Source organism: Stylophora pistillata, chromosome 11 (genome assembly GCF_964205215.1).
Source record: "Stylophora pistillata chromosome 11, jaStyPist1.2, whole genome shotgun sequence".
NCBI classification, from domain to species: Eukaryota; Metazoa; Cnidaria; class Anthozoa; order Scleractinia; family Pocilloporidae; genus Stylophora; species Stylophora pistillata.
This window is the reverse complement of record NC_142529.1, coordinates 13,700,517-13,711,469: the sequence shown is the minus strand read 5'-3', so window position 1 is coordinate 13,711,469 and position 10,953 is coordinate 13,700,517. Positions and strand designations below refer to the sequence as shown.

At 41.4% G+C, this 10,953-nt stretch overlaps 1 non-coding gene across 1 annotated transcript; it reads left to right on the top strand.

Annotated features, from left to right (window-relative positions):
- Positions 1 to 10,583: 10,583 nt before the first annotated feature.
- Positions 10,584 to 10,656, top strand: Trnat-ggu (transfer RNA threonine (anticodon GGU)). The gene has a single exon. It is a non-coding gene; the product is annotated as a tRNA-Thr (tRNA).
- The last annotated feature ends 297 nt before the right edge of the window (positions 10,657 to 10,953 follow it).

Genomic DNA, 10,953 nt, shown 5'->3' with positions numbered 1-10,953 from the left:
GCCAAACATTCGAAATATGACGCATAAGGACAAATGATGGAGAGCGCTCTCTTTTGCACACGTTCAATGTCGTCACTGAGATACTGTGGGAGCGCGTGATGGAAAACTGGCGCACAGTACTCTAAAACAGATCTTATCACGGTGCAATAAAAATTTATAATGTCGCTCAGTGGAACGTTGGCGCGCTTTAGAAGAACAATAAAATAAAGGCGCTTGTTCGCTTTCTTAATGCACTCTGAGATATGTTCGTTCCATTTTAAATCTGAGCTAATAGTGACTCCGAGGATTTTAACACTATTTGATACTGATAGTTCCTTACCATTAATCACAATTGGTGGAAATTTGTGAGTGTTCCTTTTAAAGTCAGTGCGCATCTCCTTGCATTTATCCGCGTTCAGTTCCATCCTATTTTCGATCGACCACGCCTCAACAGCGGAAACTGCGCTTTGTACATCACTGGTCAAACCTCGCGGTATCGTTTGGGCGATAGTCGTGTCGTCTACGTACTTCCAAGTGAGCGCGTCGACCTCAAGATCGTTGATCATTAATAAGAACCACCAGGGACCAAACTTGGTCCCCTGTGGTACCCCTGCGGGGACTGAGCCCCACTCTGACCTGCAGTCTGATGACAACCTGACACGTTGTTTCCTGTCTGACAGAAAATCCAGCACCCAGACGCGAACCCACGGTGGCATGTCCAAGGCTTCGATCTTTCTGGCCAGCAAATGGTGATCAATAAGATCAAAAGCCTTACGAAAGTCGAAAAATACCACTCTAACAGCTGCGTCTGTGGCGTCAGTGGCTTGTGACCAGTTATGTACCATGGAAATCAGAGCGTACAAGGTGGAGGATCTTGGAATACCGCCATATTGGTTCGGGTCTATGATCTGCAACACCGCTGGACTGACGTATCTGAGTACCACAAAATCTTCCGCAACCTTAGAGATAGCGGGCGTCAAGGAGATAGGACGCAGGTGCTTAGTAGCATCTACCACGGGTTTTTGCTTAGGGAGAGGCACCACGTCCGCAAGCTTCCAAGAGGCGGGAAGCCTTTGTTCTCTAAAGCTCGCGGTCAGTATAGATGTAATAGGCTGTGCGAGAATCATTGCATATTCCCTCAAAAGCCAGTTACCGATGTCGTCAGGTCCAGCTGCCTTCCTCGGGTGTAGGACATCAATTTCCGTAATGAAAGGCATATCGGAGTCCTCCACTACAGTAGGGACAGCGTATCCTTGGGTTTCACCCACGTGACCAATGCCTTAGCAACGGTTAATATCCGCCATCTTGGTGTCCCTCGAGCGTAAACAAACCGTATCTAACGAAGAGTTCATGTGAGAAAGAAGGGATGGTTTTATGCATTATTGTTGGCTGTTCGAGCAAAAGTGGAAAGCACAAAGACTAAGGATTTTTTCGTATAATAATTTAATAGTTTTATTATCTCTATAGCGCAAAATTCATTATATATATGATCTAATGCGCTATACCTAAGATCATCACAAATCAAGGGGAAGAACAGGAGGAACTAGAAGTTGTTGAATGGTTCGAGGCTTGCGGCTGTTGTAGATCCTCGATTTTTTGGTCGAGCTTTTCTTTGAGCTTCTTAGCCGATGAGAAATCGATGTCTTTAGCCCTCGCATACGGCACTTCATTGACCTATGTCGGCAAAATCCATGAGCATTTTACCTGAGTGCAAGTAAGCTTAGGGTGTCACGAAAACTCACACCCCGAAAACTCAGAACTCAGACCTCAGACCTCAGACCCCGAAAACTCAGGCTCCTCGAAAATTCAAGAGATAAACTCGACTCATGATCACTCCTGGTAATCCCGCGTGTATTTTGACCTTTTGGGTCTTGATCCAACTGAAGCAGCAAAAGCAAGGCCGCAAGTTGCACGTTTCGCAAAATCGTCCGATGGTTGAGTATTAAAACATTTTAGAGTGACACAAGACTTCATTTAGCTTAGATTTACCTCCATTTTTCCCGTTAATTTTGAACTTTTCATTCACAGTTAACGGGATCAAATGCGCTCGCTCCAACATCAAAGTATTAAAAATTGGCGTGATTTTGACGAGCCGAAAGGGACGTTTGTTTACCTTTTTGTACTTCGTCGCACAGATCCTTGTTGTCGCTCTGTTAAAATTCTTAAATATTTCGCGATAATAATGGATACACACAGAGACTCGGCCCACCAGTCCCAAAACGAAGACAATTTTGCGACCCTTGGGCTAGAGTTCTTAAATGAGGCAGAAAGAGAAAAACAACGCGAAAGAAGACTCGGCATCAGCGCCGTCACGATTCGCTTCACTGAAGAATCACTCTTGATATTGTTGTCCGTCTTTCGCGTCGGATTTGTTGCATTGTTCCACCGGTTATATTATAAAAAAAATTGGTTCATGCTTTATGCTATGCACTATCGAATTATGGAGCACTTCGAAAGCTTGGAGAACACTTCGAGGGACCTGAGTTTTCGGTGTCTGAGTTTTCGTGACACCCAGCGAGCTTGCCATGAATTCTAGTAGTTGCCTCAAACATAAATAAAACACTTGCGATATGTGAGCATGACTCAGCCAGTCCAGCTTTGCATCCCAAGCAATGGGCTGACAAAATAGTCCCATCGTTTTCGGAAATGACCCAAATGTTCACTAAAGGATCATTCATATGCTGTGAATGCCAAACTCGTGCTCTCACGGCATACTTGCTGGCGATTACTTTGCCTACAACTGAGGTTACAAATCCCGACACCATTTGATTAAACGCCTCTAGACTCTTGAACGCCTTGAACTGCTTCTTGGTGTAGAAGCTGGTCTCAAGAACGAGGTAACTCAGCAAGTCCGACGCTTCCACAGGAGGCAAGCATTTTGGACTGAACTTCTCGGCTGGTATGCTTGCAGGGTCAACCCCAATGACCGAGATCTTTTGCAAACATCTTTCCTTCCAACTCTCTAAGCTTTCGGCATACTCAGAGAGCACTGGGATACCTTAAGATGAATGCCGGATACTTTTATCGCTTTTTTCTGTCTGGATATTCATGTAGTTGGCGAAATAATACGGCGATAAGAGAGAGGGCTTCACTATAGAAATCGACTAGTTATTCATAAATTTGACACCCGAGGGACACCAACATGGCGGACACTAACTTCAGCAAAGCTTGTGACGTCACCTGAAACCCAACCATAGGAGTTGGTAATGCTTCATGGATTCTAAGAACACAGCGTTGATGGCGTTAGCTAGTTCAACGTCACTTAGGTGATCGAAACTGTCCCCGAGCTGAGGGTTGGAAAGGAGACTTTCAGAAGATGACGCAGGATTCATACCGGCGATTCGTTTAACTGCGCTCCACCACTGCGAGGGCTTGATGTTCTTTAAATTATTCACTTTGCTTGCATAGTATATACTGCGAAGTGACTTACGTGTCCGGTTGACGTCATTTCGATATCGCCGGTATTGATCCATGTCTCCATTATGGAAGGCGTGTTGACGGAACTTAATGAGGTTCTTGAACCGCTCAGTAACCCACGGGGGATCATTCAGGTGAAGTCAGACATGTATAACCGGCATTAAGTGGTCGAGACCAATTTTGATGAAATCCGTAAACAGCGCCAATTTAGCCTCGCCGTAAGATGCTTCGCTAACCACTGACCAGTCGATAGACGCGAGGAAATGCCCAAACTCGGACGTGCGACTGGCCCGAGTGTCCCGCTTGGAAAGGATTCTTCTACTTGGGCCTTAACTTGGAGCACAAGTTGTTGGGTGCACGAAGACAACATTGTGATCCGATAAACCAAACGGCGGTAAAATCTGAACGGAATTTATATCGTACAAATCTGGTTGGTTGGTGAAGACCAAGTCCAGGATCTGATCACCCCTAGTGGGCTTGCTGACCAATTGCCGCAGTCCGAATTGTGCAGCTAAACGATTCAACTTGAGCCGATTGAAATCGCCGCAGAGTAGAATCCCGCAACCTGGGAACTCTCCCTCAACAGTAGTCAAGGATGCTGATAGATAGTCCAACAAAGCAATGTCTCTGGCGCTGTCGTTGAAGAACGGATGGTATATCGTGGCCGTGATAACGCAGGGTGTCCCACGCGGGAGTCTTTTTGGTCTTAACCACGCCCAAAGAACTTCGTGCTCAGGGTCTTGTAAGTGATCAAGAGATCTATACCTGATCGAGTCCATTATAGAGAGCCCAATCCCTCCGTGAATGTCCGTGGTGCGGTTTCTAGAAATAAACGAGTAACTGGGAATGTGGAGGTGGTTTCTGCTGATGGTGTCCCTCAGCCACGTTTCGGTAATGAACCCTAAATTTGGTTTGTAGTCCAAGATGGTAGAACGAGCTTCGTCGATCTTGGGCGCCAGAGACATTGTATTTGCAACCATCAAGCTCATACCAAACACGCTACGCGATTCAATGGGACGATCCGTGATGACTGGAAAAGTATTGTCGTCAGTCCGAGAGTTTGAAGTGTTCGTTCCGTTCTCAGGCAACACCGGCGGAACGGAAGGGTTGTTTGTTTTGTTGGTATGAAAGGTGTTACCTTGAATATTTAATAAGCTCGACGAGCGGTTATGCAAATTACTAGATTCGTGGTCCAGTGCAGCAATTTGGTCAGAACCCATCGAATCATCTTCATTTGGAGTTGGAGAGACGTTGGCACGGAATTGTCTTGCAGTTCCTTGGCACGATACACTGTTACCTCGCTTTCTGCGACCGCCACGGCAGCCCCGACGTGTGGATTTTATGCGAGTGATACCGTGCTCAGTGAAGCGACGCCACTCAATAAAGCCGGGGAAAACGACGATAACTGTTGAAGTACTGATCTTGAATACGTCAAAGCCATGTTCTTGGGTTTAGACTAGATTTGAAACTTAAAATATTAATAAATCTCTCTAAAAAATAGAGGGAAAACATAGAGCGTGAAAGGTCGTGTGCTGCCAGCGAGGCGCTCTCCTGGGACTGCGCTCTCCTCAAACGAAACATCGGGATACGTTGTACTAAAAGACAAAGTAGGCAGGGGTCTTTAAATTTAATTTGTCCAAAGTATAAAAGAAAATCAGGTGCTAGGACGTTTCGAGTGTCAGCTACCACATTTTGGACTTCACTTCCCAATGAAATTAAGAGTAGCTCTAGTTTAGAAATTTTAAAGAAGTCTCTATATAAATATGTTTTGGATTCCTATAAAGATGTTCATTACTTTACTATAGCTTAGTCTATTCTACCTTACTCTCATGTATTTTATATTCTTAGATAATTCATATTTTTTAATTGTTTAATCATCTAGTTTCAGTTAGCTCATTATTTATATGTACTTGTGTATATTTTTAATTTGTTTTTGAGAGCCACGCGTTTATGAGTAATTTATGCTGTCAAGTGTTACCCTCGCAAAATTAAGTTGAGTATTATTATCATTAGTCAACTACATGTCACGTTGCTAGATATGATATAACGGATGGAGAAATCTACAATGTCCTTCATACTCCATACCAGCGCCCACCGTTCATAAGCCCACACCAAATCCCCTTACATAACTTTACAAGCCCAGAAACTTGTAACTGCGATTCTATGGTAACACAAAGTATATTTAGGTGCATCTTTAGGGCAAATGGAGCTGGATTATTTTTGGAAAAGAAAATTTGAGAGGAGAAGTGAAATATTTATACTGTAAATTGCCGCGGTGATAGTCACGCCAGTCATACTCATAGTTGAGTGTTAGTTATGTTTGATTAACGCTGAATTGCGCAAACAGTCTGGTAATGCAGGTTCAATTTTTTATCGCGTTATTTGCTACAAAAAAGAAAAAAAGGAAGACCGCTTACCTTTCAAAGCTATCACCTGTAGGTATCAGTAGACTACTCTTCCATACAGCAAGATTCTGGAAAAATAACTAGAACTATTTCCAGACAGACGGCGCAAAACCCACGTGGTTGTTGTAGGAAAATTATCTCTGGCCTTATCGTTTCTAAATCAGAAATGCTTGACGAGGGTGATCAATGTAAAATAAACCTGAACAATACCACGAAAAGTACAAAACAGTTTAAAACGACGAGTGGGCAAAGTACTAACGATTCAGGACTTTTTAAGAACCCGAATTTCGACACTGACACGTTTCAATGAAATCTGGCACAGATTGAAGTTTGCGCAATCAAGGCACCCTCCACCGGCAGCCTGTGTAGCAAAAGTACATGAGGAGGGTAGGGAGAAAGGGGCGCATGCAGAATAGTTTCAAATATTTAAAGGACGGAATTAAATATTGGGATTTTTAAACTTCAGGAGGATAAAACTAGTGCGTTCACTCCTATACACTATCTGGAATAGCTCGTTTTCTTAACGCTGTTTTTTCTGGTCCCGCAGCCTTTCGCAGCCGTTTTAAGTCTCCTCCCCGCAAACGGCTGCTTTGATCCAAACGGCAGGCCTACCGATCAGGTAGCAGTAAATCAACAATGACGCAGTTGTTTCCAGTCAATGCGGTACAAGATGCTGTCGATTCCGTTCACATTTCCGTTTACGTAGCTTTATTGATTACATGATACAGCCTATATTTTTGGAAAAAGTGTGCCAGTGTTATTTAATGCCAGCCATGAACGTCAATTAAACAAAAAACAAAATTAAACCGGAAAAAAATCGTCAAGATTAAAATCGGAATGCCACAAATGAACTAAGAGATGCTTAGAAGCCCGCCAACCGCAAGTTAGCAAAAAGCGTACAAAACTTGACAAACGATTTTAAAAACAGTTTCATTATGTTTATCGAGAAATTGCCGAGGATTTCAGAACCAGGGAACTTCCAAGAGCGAAAAATTTAGAAAGTTAGTTGGGATAGTGCTAGTGAATAAATGTATTTGCACAAGGAATGTGGTCCGCATCAAAGCAGCCGTTTGTGGGGACAAACGTTGCATTTAGGAAAATAGGGAGCTTAAGCAACCACGACGAAAGGGACAACGACGACGTCAAGTAATCGCGGAGGGTATGGAACGAGGACGTCGTCTTTAGCGGGAAAATGAAACTTAAGCAGAGAAGTTGCTCAAGGACGACGACGTCTAAAATCTTGTTTATTCTCGCTTCGTCAGTTTAAGAAATGACATCGTTCAGAGACGTCCAAAACCTTCTTCTTCTCACTCATGGATCAAATTTCCACCTATATATCGAAAGTTCGAGAGTAGGTTATTCAATTCTTGAACATCAACAGTCCAAGGAATTATTAAGCTTTAGCTTTATTTACAATAATTTACGCATCGCAAAAGTTTAAAATATTAAATTTTACGCAAGTTATTTGAGATTTAAATTCAGTTCTAAGTGTTGCTGATATAAACAAACTTATTTTGCACAAGGTTTGCCTGATTTTCAACATGCTTTAGCCTGATATGTTCTATCTTTGATGCTCCTTCCTTTGGCGAGCAAACGACAGAGTTCTGTCAAATTTAGTCAATGCTAGCTAGCGATCGGTACAAATAGCAGTCGTCGCGCTTCACCCAAGAATACTATTTTTTCCCCGTGTGATTTTGTCGGAATAATTTGTATGGCTGTAAATCTATATCAAACATTTTGAAAATAGATTCCGAAAACCTGACAGGTATTCAAGCTCATGTTAACACACCGATCTGAAGAATTATTTGTTGTTTAAAGCGTCTCGATTGAAGAACAGCAACACGCATTTCCATACACAGCTTTTGACCGAACGCAGAGGTGTATTGCACTGCCATTTAAAACTTTTCATTCATTACAAATTATAAACAGCACTCTTTCATAAAATATACTCAAATAAACTTAAACCTTACGTGGTCGCTTTCACCATTTGACTTGACATCTGTTGTGCGGAGGAAGGAATTTGAGTTAGTGGGTTTTCGAATTTTATTTGTTTAGAAAACTGAATAGGGAGGTTTAAATCAACCGAAGAAGTGAGTACAAACTCCAACCGGCCATAGACTGTCAAAACACTGACAATAAACCCGCACCTTTTGATGAGAAAAAATGCTTTGAAGTTCGGAAGTTCACGAGGACGTGAAACAGGTCCTTCTCAAGTCCTCGACGTCGAGACGACGACAGAATTATTGGTTTGCGCAGTGACGTTCTTGCTACTTCCGGTCGTCGTCCTCTGTTCGTCGTCGTGGTTGCTTAAGCTCCCTAATATATCTTCCTGGACCGCGACAATTTTCGGAACCCACGACAGCCGGCTTTCCTACGACCCGCGACAATTTATCCGCGACCCACGACCCGCCCCGTTAAGATTCCCATCGATCTAGATTGTAAAGACTTAGTCGAATAATATTACACACACGCTAGGCTTTCCTTTTCTGTAATACAGAAAATACTGAGAAAGACTACTACCCACGAAATGCATCCTGGTAAAGCGTGGCCCTTTAAGACATTCACCCTTTAGAGAAGTTGTAGCTTTTTTGAGCGCGGTTGTTCTCCGCCCGCTGCAGTTATCTGCTCTGCATTTCAGCCAAAACTCAGGCCGTCGTTGATGATTTCTTCCCTCTAAAGACGGACCGGGAATGTCTTCTTCACTGAAATTAATTTAAAAACTCGCCGCAATTTTTACAACAGAACATCCGAAAAGATATATACAAGCTACGTAAGAACCCTCTCAGTTTCGCGATAAAGCGATCTACATTTCCACAATCCACAACCACTCGAACAAAACTTACAGTCTCGTTTTCGTGAACTCGGTTCAGGTCTCAACTGCGCGTCTGCCATTTAGAATATTAAAGAAATTTAACTGCCGTTTTCTTCGAACGTTGGGAGCTGAATAATCAGTCTTTGGAACTGATTTTCATTGTATTTTGGAAGAAGCGTCCAAGCTGTGATCGCGTATTGAAACGGAGCGAGTCCTTACAATGTGCTCACAAGCACGCTGGTTAACACCATGGTAAGCGTAATTGATAGCCGCTATTTACAGTTTCAAATTCAAGAGCACTTTTTTCACATAATCTGAGCGCAGGACATGAATCTGTTTACGTAATCTAATGGTTATTTTGTGTTGAATTTATTGAGTAACACCCACGGAATTTCATAGGTGAACGTGAGCGAGAAATTCGTATCAACATCACAAATACACAAAGCTGAATTCCAGCAAAATGTTTTCACATTATCAGTTTACAATTCACGAACCATGTCCAGAACCTGCATGAATATTTTCCATTGAATTCATCGAGTTTCACCCTCGCAATTTGAATAAGTGATTCGTATCTGCACCACAAATAAGGCACATTTCATACGTTTCGTACGATTCTAGGCATACAAATTTAGGTAATATGCTTCTGCTCTATTTTGTTTTAATGCGTTTCTTTTGACGTAAACTTTAGAATTGATTTTACTTCTTAAACTGCTTACGAATAATTAAATTTTGTATCAATTCGAGTGTGGGAAGATAAAACTGAACTGTTGCAGGGTTCTCTTTCCAAAGTAAAGTCACGTGAACAAGTGTCATTCTTGATATAGTATGATTCTCTCAAATCTGCAATATTATTTCCCTGGCTTTTTACGAAGCCTCTTTTGTATATCTGTGTGCTAGCCAATGATTAAAGTCTCATTAAAAAGATATGCCATATTTTAGCAGCTCTATTTTAATTAAATTCCATCTTTAAGGTTTTTGGCATTTCCTGTTTTGAAAATTTCTAAATGGCATTGCTGCTTCATCCTTGTAAAAAGGTATTACACATTTCTATTTTTAAAACCCGAATTACAAAGTGAACTTTATTTCAATGAGTTTGAGATTTTATACTACAGAAGAGCACTTTGACTGAAGTATGATACAGTTTTACTTATTTGCCATCTTTCTCATCCATATGACTGTGTCTTAAAGTGGGGAAATGATTTATATTGTAATGAGTAGGCGTCTTAAAGTGGGGAAATGAATTATATCGTAATGATTAAAATCTACCTGTGCTTTCAAATACATGTATGAAATAATGATGAGATGAATAGCTGATGTTATGAAACACTTACAATGGGAAAGCTCGCTACTGGTAGCCTTTGTGTTTAATTTCTAAGCTGTCAGAGATAAGGAAGTAAACTATTTAAATCTTCTCATAATTCTTACTGCTGAAGTTTTTTTGAGATTGAGTTGTGACAATTAGAATGAGAGTGGCAGGAAAAACACATTCAAAAGCAAGTTTATTAGATCTTGGATTCTACATTTAAACTTGGTGAGATGATCAGATTAAAGTTATTCATATCTTATGTTTCAATGTGGTTTACTCACGAGGAAAGGCAGTTGTAATTATAGCTTCACAGATGTTTTTCTGATAAAATAGAAGGTTTCGATTTTGAATATAGGAAAATCACAGATGTGTACTGCAGTTTCATGAAATGTATGGAAGTGTTCCTCGCAGTAATAACCCTACTTATCTAGTAGGTGGAAATAAGGCCTGGAAAGAAACTAGAGGATTTGAACCTATGACCTCTGATTTGTATCACTTCAACAGGTTTAATACAAACCAACATAATGACTAGCTCCCAGTTGGCTTGTTAGCTCAGTTGGTAGCGCACTGCACTAGTATCACAATGAATTTGAATATATGAAAATCAAATATGTGTACTGCAGTTTCATGAAATATGAACCAACATAATGACTAGCTCCCAGTTGGCTTGTTAGCTCAGTTGGTAGAGCACTGCACCGGTATTGCAAAGGTCATGGGTTCAAATCCCATATGGGCCTGAATTCTTTTTTCAGGCCTTATTTCCACCCACTAGATAAGTGGGGTTATTACTGCAAGGAATTCCTTCATAAAACATTATTCCTTTCTCTTCAGTATCAGTTACTGTTTCTGGAGCACAATCAAAGGAGGCAGGTTATAATTATTATTGATTATTTGAATATGTGAGTAACGTTTGATGTTTTCTCATGAAACAGAATGGTTCAGCTGAAGACAGACCAAAAGAAGTGAACTTGACAGTAACAAAGGTGACTAACTGGGAAACTTGAGCACTTAGTAATTACATCTTGGTTTGATAT